The sequence below is a fragment of the Misgurnus anguillicaudatus genome, chromosome 4 (assembly GCF_027580225.2).
Source record: "Misgurnus anguillicaudatus chromosome 4, ASM2758022v2, whole genome shotgun sequence".
NCBI classification, from domain to species: domain Eukaryota; kingdom Metazoa; phylum Chordata; class Actinopteri; order Cypriniformes; family Cobitidae; genus Misgurnus; species Misgurnus anguillicaudatus.
In genome coordinates this window covers 32,195,803-32,214,771 of record NC_073340.2, presented here as the reverse complement: position 1 = coordinate 32,214,771, position 18,969 = coordinate 32,195,803, and the positions used below count along the sequence as shown (strand labels likewise).

The 18,969-nt window shown below is 35.5% G+C and overlaps 1 protein-coding gene across 1 annotated transcript in view; it reads right to left on the bottom strand.

Annotated features, from left to right (window-relative positions):
• Nucleotides 1-1,108, bottom strand: part of LOC129420438 (cadherin-18) — a 340,672-nt gene extending 339,564 nt beyond the window's left edge. Inside the window, exon 1 of the mRNA XM_073867160.1 lies at nucleotides 1,040-1,108. The gene's annotated coding sequence lies outside the window, so the exon portion shown is untranslated. The remainder of the gene's footprint in view (nucleotides 1-1,039) is intronic.
• Nucleotides 1,109-18,969: the final 17,861 nt, after the last annotated feature.

The window sequence follows — 18,969 nt, the reverse complement described above, 5'->3', positions numbered from 1 at the left end:
AAACAACATAGTCGAGAGCGAGAGAGACAGAGTAAGAGAGAGAGCCGCTGAGAAAAGGAACCGTGGTATCTCTCTCTCTCTCTATCTCTCTCTCTCTCTCTTTCTTTCTCTCTCTCTCTCTCTCTCTCTCTCTCTCCAATTGTTTAATCAGACTGGCTTGACAAATGCTAATGATTGAGCGTTCAACTGATCAATCAATAACAAATATCATAGATGCCTTTTTCTGTCTTGGAAGAGACTTTAACTTCTCTTAGGTAGGGTAGTTAAAACACACCATACAATAGACAATCAGTGATATATTCAGTCTGTAAATATCCTCATTATCCCAAGTGTGATAGTTTTGTTTTGTTTCGATTTGTGCAGCTGTCATTAGTGATAAGTCAACCCATACCCACATAAGTACCAAACTATTTTTATCTGTTCTACTAAACGAACCATTCAGAAAATAAATTGGACGTGTTCAATAAAAGTGCATCTGTTTTTTGGTCAGTACACTTAGTTCATAAGATGCTACACAGTTACTTGTTAGAAAATAACATTTTGTCCTACTACACTGATATTTGTTGAAAATGTTTTTGTTATTGAAAAGCTACACTATTTTGAAAAAAAGCTGAGCTGCTAAACTTCTGGAAAAAGATTTTACAGAAGTTAATAGCCGTCTACGGGAACTTTTGGTCAGTGCCTTTCCAACACTGATCTGTGCTAAAGAGGAAGAAAATGTAGGGTAATGATGTTTGTGGTTTCTCTTTAACATAAGACAATCATTATTGTTTAGATGCTTGTAAAGCGAGACTCCATTAATTAGGGCTATAAAGAGAATGCTACCCTTTTTAATGATGTATCTCTCATGAATACATACTATCAGGCTGTTTATTGTTGTATCTACACTCAAAAAAGTGCATTCTTTTAAAGGGTACATCAACTATGAAGACTTGTAGGCTTTAATACTCTAGATTTGCCTTTTACTACTAAAATCTATTGACCGAAACGCATTAAATATTTTCATTACTTTCATAAAATCCCAACATGTTATACTCACTTTAAGCTGTGGAGACCACTATTATGTTTTGTGCATAGTGCCTTCTGGGTTGATGATGTGTAATGGTTGTCGCCAAGTATAACTACAGGTTTTTATAATAAATACTATGATATCTACCACAGTATATAGTTCAGGTGTCTTCAACCGTGCTCCTAGTGAGCAACCGTCCTGCAGACTTCAGTTCCAACCCTGCTCCAAAACACCTGTATGTAATTATCAAGCAACCCTGAACACCTTGATTAGCTGCTTCAGCTGTGTTTAATTAGGGTTGGAGCTAAATATGCAGGACAGTAGCTAACCAGGAGCAGGGTTGGAGACCCCTGCTATGGTTATTCGTGTGAGAATTATTTACTCTTAACTCCCACCTTCTCATCTCGTCTTTATTTTCACATACCACCACCTACTGTCGGTGTGCATTTATAACTCTCATCTTATGTTTCATATTATTTTACAATCAACTGATTTAACACTTGTTTACAATGTTTACCACACAGTACCGTTATTTGAACGAGTTTTGATTGCACAAAAGTAATCCACATGTCTCAAGATCTTTATTGCAAAGCTTTTGAAGACACACTATATGTGTGCAAGGAACAGACCAACTAACTAACCAACCAAACAACCAACCAACCAACTAACCAATCAACCTACCTTCCAAAAAACCACAGAATAAACTAACCAGTAGCAGCCGGTGACTCTCTTCCAAGAGGCGTGAATTCATAATGTGTTCAGAGTGTCATGTGTGTTTCTCGTCATTTCAAAATATGTGTTGATTGCGTCATGTGACCCATGTGCATCATGCCTCTTGTCAAAATACAAGCTTGCTGCACACGCGTCGAAAGCATTAATGATAAAAGAGACGCTCGTGTTCACAAAATACTAACTTAACACTAAACTCTGATTAATTAATGGACCAACCAAATCAACAGCTGATTAACCAGTTAAATAACTAACCAACCAACTATATATAATTTATTTTTCCAATGTAAAGTATGCATTAACCAGCACTAACACCAATGCAACTAACTAAAATGAACCAACCAAATCAACAGCTGATTAACCAGTTAACTACTAGTAACTAACTAGTAATATCATTTTCCAATTTAAACTGAATTGTCCATTAACCAGCACTAACTAACCAACCAACCAAACAACAAATACAACTAACTAACTATCGAACTAATTAATGGACCAACCAAATCAACAGCTGATTAACCAGTTAAATGCCTAACCAACCACTATATATAATTATCCAATTTAAACTGAAGTATGCATTAACCAGCACTAACCAACAAACCAACCAAACAATACAACTAGCTAACTATATAACTAATCAATGATCCAACCAAATCAACTGCTGATTAACCAGATAACTAACTAACTAGTAATAACCTTTTTCAATTTAAACTGAAGTATACATTTTGTTATGCATTTATCCATATTAACAAACAAACTAATCAACCAATACAACAAACTATCTAACTAATCAATGAACCAACCAAATCAACTGATTAACCAGCTAACTAACTAATTGTAATAACCTTTCTCAATTTAAACTGAAACATTTTGTTATGCATTTACCAGCATTGTTAATGTTGTAAATTTACCAGCATTACCAATATTCTCTCCTCCATTATCCTGTAACAAACTGGAGAAATATAACATTTTATTGCTATTTGGTATATGAGAAATGTATGTTACTTAGTCATGTTTTAAAGACGTAACATACATGTGGCTATATTATACCATAATGGCGTGTCTTGAAGAGAAAAATAAGAATACAAACTATCAAACAAACGTTTCAATGTTTTGGTCGTCAAGACAGTTTTAGGGTATTGTAGAGACTTCAGAGTATGTGAACCTCTAATGAAAATGATTTTATCTTCAAGTAAACAGTTATTCTGTGCTCTCAATGGATCTGCAACATCAAATTCCATTTATCAATAAATTATTCAACAGTCTTTTATCCAAATACACCACTGCACACACGAAATGAGCCAGGGATGTTATGAAGGCATCATTTTGGTGCTATGATATGAACTCTTGTATAAATGGATGGAAGACACTTCCGGAACAATCTGTACTTTTAAAGACGGGTCTCAAGTGCAACATTCAGAGCAACATCAAATCCACAAGACTAAAGCACTAGATAAACACAAGTTTCTGCTGTGCACTGCTATTGCTACGAATTCGTCACATGAAACAAAGCCTTTTTGCAACTTTCTTTTGGTCTCCCCTCCTCGGCTCAGAGATCAAAAGGAATTAGAAAGATCCAGACCTTCCACTTCAAACACTGGAGAGGAATGGGTATTAGAGAGCAATATTTCCACTTGTTCGGATGGTCTGAAAGAAATGTTTCAGCTCTTGACAAACACACTCGCTGTCATCTCGTCTAAAGAATCCCTTTGTGCCAAATTCGCCAGAACACACATTCCTACTAGTTACTTCATAAAAAGTTTTGTTAATAAATCATAAGGTTAACAAATGTGTAGTTATTTTAGTTAGGCATGAATTAAGCCTTATTTTAAATTTAATGTTAAAAAAAAAAAAATATATATATATATATATATATAGGTAATAGAAACTTGGATCTTGGCAGATTACAGGCGTATTGTTAAATTGTTCTGGGTACCTGTTAAGGCATAACAGTGTGGTTTCTAAAGTGTTTTATGTGTTTCTTAGGGATAATCGACACTGGTCCAACAAACGGCACCCAACAACAACAAACTAATTCACAAAGACCCAAAAAACAACAGCAAAGTCATTTATTTGCTGCAAATTAGTTAAAATATTTAATTTAGATTCATTACTCATGATTAATTGCAACTTAATCACACATTTAAATGTTTAACACTTTTCTTAATTTAACACTTTTCAAGTTTTTAATACTCTAATCAACATGGGTATGGAAAAATATGGATGCTTTATGCAAATGTATGTTTATTATTAGTCAAAAGTCAGCAAAAATAAATAATTAGATAAATACAAATCCAGTTAAAGATGCTAATAGATTTAGTACACACAAAGCCAAAAACAATATCAATATACGTTAAACTTTTTTCTTTCTTTTATTATTTGATTGACATTGAGACAGACAGCTTTTAAAATGCAAGGATCTAATATAATGTTATACATCTGATATTTTTCCTGAACAGTTCATCAAACATTTACTTAAGACATAACATATTAGATCTGCATGAGTTCTTGTCAAAAAAGATATTTTTAAAATTGTAATTCTGTCTATGTTTGTATATATCAGGGTCGCACGCCAGTGTGCATGCTTCAGGAAGATCATTTTTGAGTCTTGTTGCTCTTTAAACATCAATCAGGAGCCGAACTTTGTCTCTCTTAATAACTATTTTAACATCAAGTCCGGCACTTTATTTTCTCATTCCTGCATGTTTTAAAACACAACCCAAAATCTCAAACGTGGAAGTGGATGGGCATGCATCCAATGCATTGTACGGTACCCTCACCTAAAGGATTATTAGGTACACCTGTTCAATTTCTCATTAATGCAATTATCTAATCAACCAATCGCATGGCAGTTGCTTCAATGCATTTAGGGGCGTGGTCCTGGTCAAGACAATCTTCTGAACTCCAAACTGAATGTCAGAATGGGAAAGAAAGGTAATTTAAGCAATTTTGAGCGTGGCACTGTTGTAGGTGCCAGACAGGCCGGTCTGAGTATTTCACAATCTGCTCAGTTACTGGGATTTTCACGCACAAACATTTCTAGGGTTTACAAAGAATGGTGCAAAAAGGGGAACCATCCAGTATGTGGCAGTCCTGTGGGCGAAAATGCCTTGTTGATGCTAGAGGTCAGAGGTGAATGGGCCGACTGATTCAAGCTGATAGAAGAGCAACTTTGACTGAAATAACCACTCGTTATGACCAAGGTATGCAGCAAAGCATTTGTTAAGCCACAACACGCACAACCTTGAGGTGGATGGGCTACAACAGCAGAAGACCCCACCGGGTACCACTCATCTCCACTACAAATAGAAAAAAAAAATTGGACAGTTGAAGACTGGAAACATGTTGCCTGGTCTGATGAGTCTCGATTTCTGTTGAGACATTCAGATGGTAGAGTCAGAATTTGGCATAAACAGAATGAGAACATGGATCCATCATGCCTGATAAGCACTGTGCAGGCTGGTGGTGGTGGTGTAATGGTGTGGGAGATGTTTTCTTGGAACACTTTAGTGCCAATTGGGCATCGCTTTAATGCCACGGCCTACCTGAGCATTGTTTCTGACCATGTCCTTCCCTTTATGACCACCATGTACCCATCCTCTGATGGCTACTTCCAGCCAGATAATGCACCATGTCACAAAGCTCGAATCATTTTAAATTGGTTTCTTGAACATGACAATGAGTTCACTGTATTAAAATGGCCCCCACAGTCACCAGATCTCAACCCAATAGAGCATCTTTGGGATGTGGTGAAATGGGAGCTTCGTGCCCTGGATGTGCATCCCACAAATTTCCATCAACTGCAAGATGCTATTCTATCAATATGGGCCAACATTTCGTAAGAATGCTTTCAGCACCTTGTTGAATCAATGCCACATAGAATAAAGGCAGATCTGAACGTGAAATGAGGACAAACACATTATTAGTATGGTGTTCCTAATAATCCTTTAGGTGAGCCTATACATTTACACCTCTCAGAAAACGTACAAAAAAAGATAACTTTAGACGTTTGAAGACTATTTACTGTCTACACTGTAAGCCCATACAGGTTGATTGAACCTAAAAAATTTATGGAAACTCGTTGCCCTAAAAAAGTTGATTTTGCCTGGTTGAAATAACAATTAATTTTAAGTTTAATGAACTTAATGTTTTAATTTCTTCCAATGCACTCTTAACCCAGATTAGATGACATTACTAGAAATGTGTGAGGAAACCTGTTGCATATAACTTTAGTTTTTATCACTTTATATTACTTTTGATGTTATAAATTGTATTATAACAAAAATTAAAGACTGACTTTAAGTCAATCATTGAATAAACGTGATTCTCCACAGAAACACACAAAAAATGTGTTTTGACATACATTGTAAGTACAGTGGAGAGAAATACAATAAAATGTTTTGAACAGGTTTCATGTACGGAAACACTGATCACCTGAACGGTGACTTCACAAAATTATCATTTACAACAAAACAACATCAATGATATAAGAGCTTAAACCTATATGACATTTTATTAACAAATATTTGAATAGAGAAAGTTCTTATCAGTTTTTAATTTGTGAAAAAGCAAAAAATAATCTAAATAGTCAGGCGCAAAGGATTATGGGTAATCCTCACAACATGAACTAATAATTTTAAGTTCATTTTACTTGAATGTTTCAGTTTAATAGATTTTGTAAGGTTAACAGTTAAATCAACTAAACTTTTTAAGCTTTGGCTTCAAAACAGAAAATATTAATGATTTTTCCTTGATTGTTTGAGTAAAGACAATTTCTGGGTTAACAGTGTAAGGCTGCGTCTCAATTTATTCATTACTGGCTAATTGCCAAGGGTCAAACAGAAATTGCATGTTCCGTTAATCGCATGTTAATAAAATTCGTGTTGTTAAAATTAATTTACGTTAATGTGTTATTTACGCGTTAATTTTGACAGCCCTAACTAGAATTTGAAAACTTTCATACATGTCATTCTGGCAGCCTAAAAATGCAAAAATAGGTGGCAAAGTGCAAGAAATCTGGCAAGTTCGTAAAAATAGTGCTTACTATGTGTTCAGACATCGAGTGCATCGACAACCACTGAAGAGAGAGAGATAGACGGACCGTACAGAGAGAGAGAAAGAGAGAGAGAGACAGAGAGAAATATACACATATTTAGCAGACAGACAGTCAAAGCAAACAGAGAAAAAGAGAGACATTTAGATGAATGAGCTATCACAGACTAATAGGCTGTGAGTTATTAGTTCTCTACAGGTGGCTGTCATCATACTGAAAGGTGTGCATGTATATGTGTTCATGTTGGTGGGGAAAATGTTTGTTATGCTTCCTTTAAGCCCAAGGCTCCTGATTAAACTCTCTACCCCGGTTTCACTTCTGCCTGCTTTAATCTGTGTATCTCTCTCTCTCTCTCTCTCTCTCTCTCTCTCTCTCTCTCTCTCTCTCTCTCTCTCTCTCTCTCTCTCTCTCTCTCTAGCAGTGCACACGCTCACTCTTTCTTGCGAGTAAGAAAAGCGAACACCCACTTATGTCAAAGAACAAAACAGTCTGATCAATTCTCTCTCTCAGAGATTAAATAAAGGCATAAAGGTTTCCAATTCAGAATCACCAAGAACAATGGACTTTCATTGTTCAATCTTTCTCTCATTCTTTCCCTCGACGTAGGACGCATACATAGATGTTTTGATCTCTTTGTATAGAGTTACAATTTAGGACAATATATTCTGTTTCATGGATCTCGTGCCTCACATCTGCTCAATAGTCACATTTTATTCTCACATCTTGCGAATATTCTTTTGTACTAGACACATTGTTGAATCAAAATGACTGATGTCATCAACACATCATGATGTCATGAAGAAGATTGCTTGTTTTTCTACTCGAAGACCATCGAAAGTTGCATTTGTTTAGCAGTCGAATCATTGTACTGGACAATAGTTCTGAACTTCATCTGTAGACATATACAGATTTAAGTTACAACTAATTAAGAATCACCCAAGGTTATAAAAAATGTGTAGAATTGAAAAAAATATCTTGTAGGACTTATGCTAATGTAAACACATCATGCCTGTATCATGCAGATTCGACCCCTGCAGGTTCTTCCACCACCTCTCTTTCCCGGGGGAAATAAATATGCATTTATTTATCCACCTCCTCATGTGTGTAAACCTCTGACTGTAATATATTCAGTAGTAGATTTTATAATATTCTGTGCCGTGAAATCATTTGTTTATTTACTTTTAATAGATGTAATTACATTTGCAAGAACCTAAATGTGTGTAAAATTAGGTGAAAATACTGATAAAATGATCATTGCATTTTAAACAGTTTTCCCAGACACCCAGTCTGTCTGCAATTGGTCGGACACAACATGCCTGCCTAACCAACTTACACTGATGTTGTAACACTATGTCCTGCCAGTCAAACAAGCAGTGCAACAATACCATGCTGAAAATCCCACAGAGTCAGCGCACACATTATTCTAGGATGTCAACCCACAATTTTTTTTGTTGGACTTGACTCCTTTAAACTACATGTAGAGTAGCATTTCTTGCATTTTTTTGCACTTGATTCTAAGGAACTACTTTGTTAATATTTGTACTAATATAATTACAACTTATTTGTGTTTTATTTTATGAAATCCTGCTATGCATATAAAGTAACCATTTTATAAAAGCAATAAGCCCCGCAAAGCAGCGGGGTTACTGTGCAATGCACTGGTAACCCACTGCTTCTTGGGACTTATTGCTTTATTAACAATCTTCAAACAATTGATTATTCCTCAAAATCTGTATCTTTGTCTGATACAGGCTCAAACATATAAGGTAAAGGACAGCCAATCAGAGCAGAGCTCAACATTATTATTCATGAACCTTTCAAATAAGGTAATAACAGACTATTTCATTCTGAAGGCAAATCCAAGGGTTGTAAATGGACATGTAAAATGTTTCTAAATATTTTTTGCACTTAATAAAGCCACATATCTTCCATGTAGATATTAGAGAAAAATTTAGCATATTATTTCAATGCATTTTTTTTTGGCAACTTTAAATTGCACAATGCCTTCATAATGTATAAAGTGTTACAGTAAGCAGAATCAACATGACATTAATGGTACTATACGTTATACTGGAAAACGAAGTGAAAGTATTTTTTTTTAGAAAATTCTGTAATAAAAGTGTAAAATACTAAGGGTAGAAGTTTTAGTTGGTATTTATTGGCAAGTTATCGGCATAAAAATAAACACTAGAATAGGGGTGCACCGATATATCGGCAGATGATGCTTGCTATGCTTCTCAATGAATTACGGAGAAATGCCGTTACATCCAAAAGCCAGGGGGCGCTCTCATGCAGAAACTCAATATGCGCTGCAAACACATGCAGCTATGATGACACGCAGCTTCAGAAAATGGCTTAAGGGTATATTTATATTGCTTTTCTTCAAAACTTTTCAGTTTTTTTCATGATAATAAAGAATATGTGAAATGATTATATTTGACGAGTGCTGCTTTTTCAAATGAATGTTATAAACGACTCAAATTCACAGTGATTTCAGATCGATAAGGACTTACTGATCAAAAACCGTAGTACATGAAATAGCTGTGAATAATATCGGCTGTGCAATTAAAAATAGTTATCGGCCACTTATTATTAGTGTATATCTGCATTTATTGGTGCACCCATACACTAGACTAATCAGAAAAAATAATAGATTAGTTGACTAACAAAAAAAACCCTGTAGATTAATTGAAAAAAAATAATTGATAGATTCGTCAACTAACCTAAAAGAATAATCAATAGATAAATTGAACAATTGTTAGCTGCAGCCCTACTGCCATGTGCTAATGCGCACCTTGTCGCGCTGTAGCCCTTGAGTACATTTAAATTATACATCAGACTCCTTTTATACAAAAGAGAAAGGAAAATGTTCCTTTTCATTTGTAGAAAGGTAGTTGACATTTATGTCCATATGGTGCGATAGAAACCTGCTGTTAAAATTGCATTCATTATTCTGATATATCCTCGGTTTTGTTCTTATTATGAATGATTTTCTCTAACATTTTTCTCAAGGTGCGAGTCTGTCATTCATCAGCAGTGACACAGGTAAGGAGGAAAGTCGCTGTGTGAATTGAGCAGGTTAACGTCGGTGAATCAAGGCTGAAGTGTTGATTGACATCTATGAACAGTTCAATGACAATGAGTCTAAAGCAAGTTATTACTAATCACTCAACCAGAAAAAAAGGAAAAGCATAGCTATGTTATCTGTCACCTATTACCCATTTTTGTGTGTGTCAGTGCTGGGAAGCATTCTTCAAAAAAATATGCGCGACTTAAATTGTTGTAATTGTTCTGGGTTAAAATAATTTTTCATATGCCAGGTCATAATTTGGTTCGGTGGTCCTGCGTGACTATCAAAACATTGCTCTTTTTATACAGGTACAGGTATGAGTTGCATTGGTGCAACACAACCAATGTCGGGGGGCTTGAGTTAGGACTATATGGGCTCAACATAAAGGACTTCCCGATGGCCTGAGGCCAGCATGAGAGACTCACGGGCCAGTAAACAGTATTGTCAGTAATGGGCCAATGAATTCAGCCTTCAGTCACTAAAATATATTTTCTGCCTGTGGTCGTTTGTCTGTATGTATTATTATGCAATGTTATCATCAAGACACATTTTAAAGGGATAGTTGCAAACATTAAGTTCTCAGCAATGTCATGAGGATTCTTCTACCTTATTGGTTGTTGTGGACACTGTTGCATGTTACGTCTGCAGGTAGAGCAAAGAGACGTTATGGTGGCACTGATGTCAATGATTTAAAATATGTTAAATATCTAACACTAAAATCTTTTTTGTGGGGCCAGTGAAAATTCTAGCAGGGAAAGTGAAAACCTGAACCACTTGCCCGACCAGGCCAGCATAAAAGATATTTGCGTTGAGCCCTGGACTATCTGTATATATATCAAATGATAGAAGGGGAGAATGTTTGGGAGACATGCTTAATTTTCTAGCTAAGTACAGTTAGTCAATATATTTTTAAATATATACAGAAACCATTACATTAGATAAAACAACAATGCAAAATCAAAAGCTCAAAAGTTAGAGCATTGCATTTGCAACACAATGGTCATGGGTTTGAGTCCTAGGGAACCTACATATTCATAAAATGAATAGCTTGTATGCATTGTAAGTCATTAGCAAATGCATAAATGTAAATGGGTCAGTGACTTGACGTTAAGTATTTTGTGTCCGTATGGATAAATAGAATGTAAGAGGGTTCAAATTTTAAAATAAATTTGCAGATTACCTGCATACATCTTCCTTTTGTTTTTGTGAGGACCAAGTCTAAAATTTCTGGTTTCATTTCATTTTGAAAGAATATTTGGGGATAATTGCAAAAATGTCAGGTGTCAATTGGTGTAACTTGTTTTTTTATTATTAAAATATAAATATATTCTTAAAAAATATGGAATAAAATATAATCATTTAGTTTAGTGTAATATGATTTTTTTAGATGCATTTTTACATCATTTGTCAAAGATTATTTAGAAAACAGGGCTGTTGTCAGCATATTTCAGGACAAATATTACAAAAACGCATTAAAATTTACATTTAGAAATAATGATACTTTACATTATTTCTTTTTTTTATGCTTACGCTTACATGCCATCAAGTAGGATAAAATATTTAATATTTCTCATTCTTTGCCGCAATTGGCCGTTACACCATTTGATATTTTCAGGTCCATTCAGTTTTAACTTTCATAAAAATGGTGCAAATGTACATTTATATTGCATAAAATTAACATAAATACACTGTGCATTGAAATAAACCTTATGCATGCTTTTTAAACAAGTTTAAAAAATAATAACAATAATAATTTCTCATCTTGTCCAAACCGTTTTGTCACTAACCCAAATATAAATAATTTACACACATGTGCATCAATTTTTCACTGTATTATTCATATAAAGTTATTTTACATAATTAGGAATAATTAGAAATATTATTACGCTTCACATGGTATCTCTCTCTCTTCTATGCGTAAATATACATTTTCACTAATTATCACTATGATAAACTGCAGTACTGATACATAAAATATTGCTATAATGCTATCGAGCTAAAGCACTAGCAGGGTTCATTTAATCATCGATCAGTTACTCAGGCAGCGTGCACAATACAATGTGACACATTTAGTCATGCTATGCTGCTAATTTGTTGAAAAACAAATTGCTTGTAACTTTTTGACAGCAGAGCTATTACAACACTACTGAATAATTGAGATAAATTAGCAGCATTGCTAAGAGAATATAGGCTATATAAAGTTGTATAAGAAGAGTTATGAGACACCTGGGAACCTCTGGAGATTTGCAGCTACTGTACATTATTGACTGATATTAGCGTACCTTCAGACATGACTGAAACACCTGCGCTACACCCAGGGCTTTGCTTGAAGGGGTCATTTTATGCTTTTCACATTTTCAACTTGATTTAGTGTATAATGTCGCTGTATGAGTATACAAAGTTTAGCAAAGTTACAAAGCTAAAGTCCACGATAAAAGGCGATCTACTCTCTAACAGAAAACACTTTAATAACAACAACAAATGGCTCACTTGGACTACAACATATTTAAAATGTATTTCTTCATCCCACACAAAGAGATAAAGCAGACGTGGCCTGGTTAAACTGCATTAGAAAAGAAGAATAAGAGCTTTAGCTGTGTTTTTGCCATCTCCAAGTGATGCTGTTTTTCCTCCCCAATTCTAAATCTGCTTTGTTGGATGAATTAAGGGAACATTATTAAAAACTCCAGTCTGTAGAGATCTTTGAGGACTTATTACCTATTTTGTGTAATACATGGAAATTGTGTGCATGTGAGAATCTTATTTTAGATTATTACATTGCATACATTTCAATCAAGACTAAGGCTGTGACGGTTATCGTACCCACCGCGATGGTGAAGTACGACCGGCAGTGGTGTGCACGTCACAAACTATGAAAAATATGAAGGGTAATCTCACCCAGATGTCTTCAGGTTCATGTAAACGCAAACGGCCAGCCGACTCTTTGCGTTATTTGCAAGGGGAGGCAACTGATGTCAGTGATGAGTCTGACCCGCTGATTGGGGGTGGAACAATGAGGCAAGATACTCTCTTGGTCAGGGTTGTGAAAAAGTATCAATCTGGGCTACCAGTACATCATCACAACGCTTTTTCAGCGCGGCTGGAAACATTATAACCCCAATAAGGTTTCTCACTTGAACTTCATGGATGAAAGTGCTACAATAAACATGCACATAGGCGCCGATCCTGTGGGTGCTCCTGGGCTCGGCACGAGCACACCGAAATGTCCAATCACATATGCGAGTTGCAATATCTACAACGCTTTGATGAATTTACATTTGGTGTCTAAAACGATGTGGAAAACATGACCGCACCCCTTTTCTCCTAAGGGCTTGGGTGCTCCAGGGGTCTGCCGTTGCTAAGTAACCTAAGCATTGTTTGATGTTGTGACGAGCACTAGCGGAAAAAGAAATCACCGCCTATAAACACACGTTGATGAAGAAATTAATATCTCATCCTCATTTCTAAATATTTGTATGCATTATATATAAGCATATATGCATCAATGCACGCATACACGCCCACTCACATCAATTCTATCACTACGGTGAATTGGTGCATTACTATTGTGGTGGTAAAATACTAGGGGTGTCACAATACATTGATATGGATCGGATCAATATAACAATTTTATTTCTTATATTCCGATGCATCATTGCCACGCGTAAAAAATCGATTTGAGGTACCTTTATTTTGACACTCTCCACATCCTCATTCCTTGACCTAACGTCTATCTACACATTTCCGTCAAAGAGCACTTTTTTCTGCTAGCATCAAGTGAATGCGCAAACACAGCGAAAGAGACAGAAAACGAGCGTGTGTTAAACATTGCAGGTGGGAGTGTCTTCTCTCCTGAACATGTTGATCAGTTGATTTTTTTTAAGAAAAATCTCTCAAAAGAGACCACTGCAGTACTTATATGACTGTTAGATCTGATGTTGTGTGACAGATCAAATGCTTAAGTTTGACAGTTTTATTTTTTATATTAAAATCATTTTTACCTCAGTGATGTCACTACTGCACATTTTGGCACAAAATACTGAAAGCCTTTGACTGTTGCCATCATAAGCTTGATTATATGTGACATTTTGATGTGACTCGTTGTTTATTTTTCTTTATTTAAAAAGTGTATTTTTTTGTAAATGTTTCAGGTGGGACCGGGTGTGCCTCATAAGTCTTGAAAAGTGAAGCCTCTGGCTCTTTGATCGCCCCCTGGTGGCTAGCTGCAGTACAAGTCATAAACCCCGCCCCCCCCATTCAAATGAATGGGACTCTGCTCTAAAAAAAAAAAAATATTTTCACTTCCAATTAAAGTTTCTGAACAATGGTTTTGTTACTTTCAAGTAGTTGTTATCACGCTGATATATGTTCAAGTGTTCATTTTTGTGTTAAGTTTCATTTTAGCTAATTTAATGTTATAGAAACGGGGCATGTCGTTATGATTGGCGTGGTTGAATTGGGAGCGCGAGCGTTTGGGCAGAAGTTTCTGCCTTGGCTCCAAGCTGACGTTTTTACGTAACATGGTGGTGACCATGGTCGAACATTTTTGGCCTCAATTCATTACAATTGACATACATCTTTTTTTACAGTCCATGGTTGGGACTGAGATTGGGCCATTTTTAAACAGTTTAATTAATGTTCATGTTATTTTTTTATTTCATTTGTCAGATTGCATCGAAGAACAGTTGGATGTATCTGCAAAAATCGCATCGCCGGCGGAGAAAATCGATTTTGTAGTGAACACTGAACAAAAATTATTTGTTCAATTTACTCAATTTTTACGGTAAGTGGTTGCAATCGATTTTTTTAAGCTACATTTAAACATACGTTTTTTTTTTTTTGTTTTTTTTTAAATGTAGCTTACATAAATTGATTGCGACCACTTACCTTAAAAAGAATAATATGTAAATTGAATGAATTATTTTTTTTCAGTGTAATGAACTGTCCAATTTACACCCCTATAAAATACTGTCACTTACTACAGACAATTAAAAAAAAAAAAACGTACATATGTAAAACATCCTGGGCCGGGTTTCCCAAAAGCATTGTAAGGCTAAGTAGATCGTAAAAACGATCGTAGGAATCATCTTAGAATTACGGGCCGTTTCCCAAAAGCTTCGTAACTTAAGTTGCACTTGAAAATCATTGTAGATCTACGAGTGCTAAAGAGTATTGTTATTTCATAAGTGCATCGTAAGACAACAGTGTTACAAGGTCACCTGTAGGACAACCAGCAAATTGCACTCCTGCAAACGACGATAATGTAATGTTTTAAATGTATATTTATTTATTGGGTTCTTCTTTGTTTAAATTACTTTAATATAATATATTTAAAATTCAAATGAGAAATTAAATGTAAATGACTAAACATAAATTAATAAAGAAGGAAAACGTTTCTTGTACAATTTTGGTAAAAGTTGGTACTAGCAAATTGATAAATGGTTCCTAACTGCTGCTATTATTCATATACAGTAAAAAATGTTTGGAAGGGAAATGGCATCTGATTAAAGAAACCAAATAAATATTTATGATACAATGCAATACTCCCTAATAATAAATAAACATAGATAATAAAAAACAAATAAAAATAATAATCTAAACTATAATATAAAATGCAAAAGGCATTGCGCAGTGGGACAAGTCCTAACTAAATTTGAAAAAAGAATATTTCATGATGCACAAATTATTAAAACATTTAATAAGTAATTGAAAAATAATTAATAATATTTTAAAAAATATTAGTGCACATCGGCTGGAGATCATTAGCCTAAACAAGCTTCTGCTACAATTACGAGTCATTCTATAGGTGACATTTCAGCACTTGACAAACGGATACCAACTTGTAAGTAGCACTTAAAATCCAGCTGTGAGCAATCATTTTACGTTCATCTTTGGGAAATGGACGTAAATGTACAACTAATGTTCCTTAAGTAGCTCGTAGTGCTAAGTTCAATCGTTATTGGGAAACCCAGCCCTGATTAAGTCGTGCTTGCAAAGGTGGTTCTGGTTGATCTGCTAGTTTTTCTAGTTCATTATCTAACGTGTGCTCAGACTGGTAAGGCAAACTGTTGCCATTTTTAATGTTTACATCAATGACGCTGAGGCTCATGGTTATGGAAAGGGGTGGGTCAATAACAAAACATGCTCTAAGCCGGTGACCAATTACATCAGACAGGGTAAGCTTGATCAATCAGTGTTGAGTGTTTTTGGGGGGGGGGGGGGTAAAGAGGAAGGAGCTATAAGAGTGGTTGAGACCGGGAAAAGAGGTGCTGCAATAATGTAAAATATGCGAACAATTTGCTTTTTGAACAATCAAGCATGAAAACCTATTGTAGTAAAATCAAGCATTTGCAAAAGGGCATAATAAGACGCCTTTAACAAATCCACTTGATTACAGTGTTGGCAAGCCTTGTTGGCAAAATGAACATTTCTCCTGTATCTGTTTAGCACAGTGGCTCTTTAGATAAAGGTCAGCATCTGTCTGAAACACATCACACCTCTGCTACCTGACTCTGCAATTTCATGCCTGGTTGCAACATTTAAAAACACTGAAGCTTTCCAACATTTTTGTTATTCATTAAACATATTAAACTTTTCATTTGCTTCTCCATTTAAAACTGTAATGTTAACACATACTAGGGGCTCTATCTTACACCCGGCGCAATGCAGCGCAATGCGCGACGCAAGTGTCTTTCGCTAGTTTCCACCCTAATTTTCACGTTTAGCGCCGCGTTGTTTAAATAGCAAATGCATTTGCGCCCCCTTTGCGCCCATAGGCGTTCTGGTCTGAAAAACGAGGTGTGTTCAGGCGCATTGTTGGTGCGTTGCTATTTTGAGGCAACTAAAATAGACTACGCCATTGACCAACAAAAACCTGGTCTAAAGTCTAAAGTCAATGGCGCAATGTGTTTTATGTTATTTAAAGAGCGCATTAGTAATATGCGCCTATAAACGAGAGGACAACGCGGGTTTGCTTATCACAAAGTACATAAATGCGCAGCAGCACAAAAATGCTTTTAAATATGAAAGATTAAAGGATTGAATTTAAGAGATTGTTTTTGAGTCTCTTGGACATATTTATAAATGAGGACTGATTATGAGACGTTAGAAGGCGCAAAGAGCTGCTTTACCTGCAGCCTGATAAGTAAATAAATGCTTTGCTTTAAACAAATGCGTCTGTTTTTAAATGTTTTTTTTTTATGCTACCTCACAGATTTATTGTATATGATGACTCTGTACCTGTGTGGATATGGCGAGATGAGAAACATTTTTAAGTAATGCTTAAAAAAACTCTTTGCTAAAAAAACGCTGTCCAAAGTGCTGAAACGTGAGAGCCGTTTGTAATTTCTTTATCTCCTGTTTGTTACAAATAAAGTATTTTTAGAGTACAAACCTTATCTTACATACTTGTAAATTATGTTTTGATGATATTGGATAGCCATACATTTAAAGCAATTACAAGCCTGCTTTTTACGTCCATGACTAAAAGAAAACGGGTTTTAAAGGTTTTAATAAAAAAATAACAATTTCAATATAAGGGAAAAACAACACAATTATTTAACATTAATCTTAAACTGGGGATCTTCTTCCTCCGCTTAGTTTTTCAGTTTACAAAGTCCGTCATCTAAATAGGGATTAGACATAGCGCCAGCGCAACTTGCTTTTAAAGGGAATGACAGCTGTGACTCTCATTGGTTTACTGCACGTTACGCCCAAAATACTCCCATTACAATAGGACCTAGCCTTTTCGACCATGCGCTCGGCGCAAAAACTATATTTCCCGTCGTTAAATTAGCAAAAGTGGATTCGGACACGCCCATTTAGACGTTGCGCTGTGCGCTTTAGACAATGCGCTTAGATCGTTAAAATAGGGCCCAATGTCTGTATGGGAAGGAAACAAAGAGCTTCTTTGAAGCACAAATCAGATGCCAAAAAAAGCAAGAATCCATGCATGGGTTACCAGGCAGGTCGCCAGGGTGTTTTGGACCGTTGCTAGATTGTTACTTTCTGGCCCAAATCAAAAATTCAACCCCTCGTTTCTGTGATCTTCTAATCTCTAGATATTGTTCAGGGCCCTCTCTGAACGAACGTGTACGAGATCCCTAATGTAATTTTAGTGTCTGCCAAGCAAAATCATAAGTCAGATCACTTAGAAAAGTAATAGCACGTCTCTGCTCAATAAGCACACAATCTGAGGCATCAATCATGCCCTTAGCATTAATGGTGCGGGACAAACTTTAATACATGACTTGCACAAAATCATAAAAATGTTACGGCTATTTAAAGCTGCAATCCATAACTTTTGCCTCTCTAATGCCATTTCTGTTTAAAACATAAAACTGCAAATTACTTGCAAAGTTATTTTCTTTGCGTGTGTTGAAATCTGACACTAACCACAAAATCATATGCAGCAACAGCTCAAAGTATAAATCATTATTATGAACTTGGTAAGGTAAAGAGACTTTTTTAAACAAATATTTTTATACTTGCTTAAACACCTCTTTTGTTTATAAATAATCAAAATGTTATGGACTACATCTACAATATTAGAGGTTATCTAAAAAAATATATATGAGACCTTATCGCTCAAAAAAAGAATTTTGCTATGTACCGGGGATTTTTAATAATCTTTTTTATCAGCGAAACCCCTAAATTATTAATAATAATAATTTGTTACATTTATATAGCGCTTTTCTGCAGCGCTCAAAGCGCTTTACATATGAATGGGGGAATCTCCTCAACCACCACCAATGTGCAGCATCCACCTTGATGATGTGACGGCAGCCATATTGCGCCAGAACACCCACCACACACACACACACAATGCCTGTTTGGAGATTAGTCTCTTCTCACATGCTCATCCAAAGTATCATATGTTATTATTATTATTAGCATGCTAACATGTGCTTATGCTAATTAGTATGATATAAAACGTTGTATATAAAATAACCGAATTGAGTTATTCAGACTACACTACATTGAGTTATTCAAACAACGCTAAATTGAATTATTCAGACTACACTAAATTGAGTTGAGGCAACTAATTGAGTATTGCCATTTACTGTAAATTGAGTTGGACTAACTCAATATATTTTTATTGTGTAAAGCAGT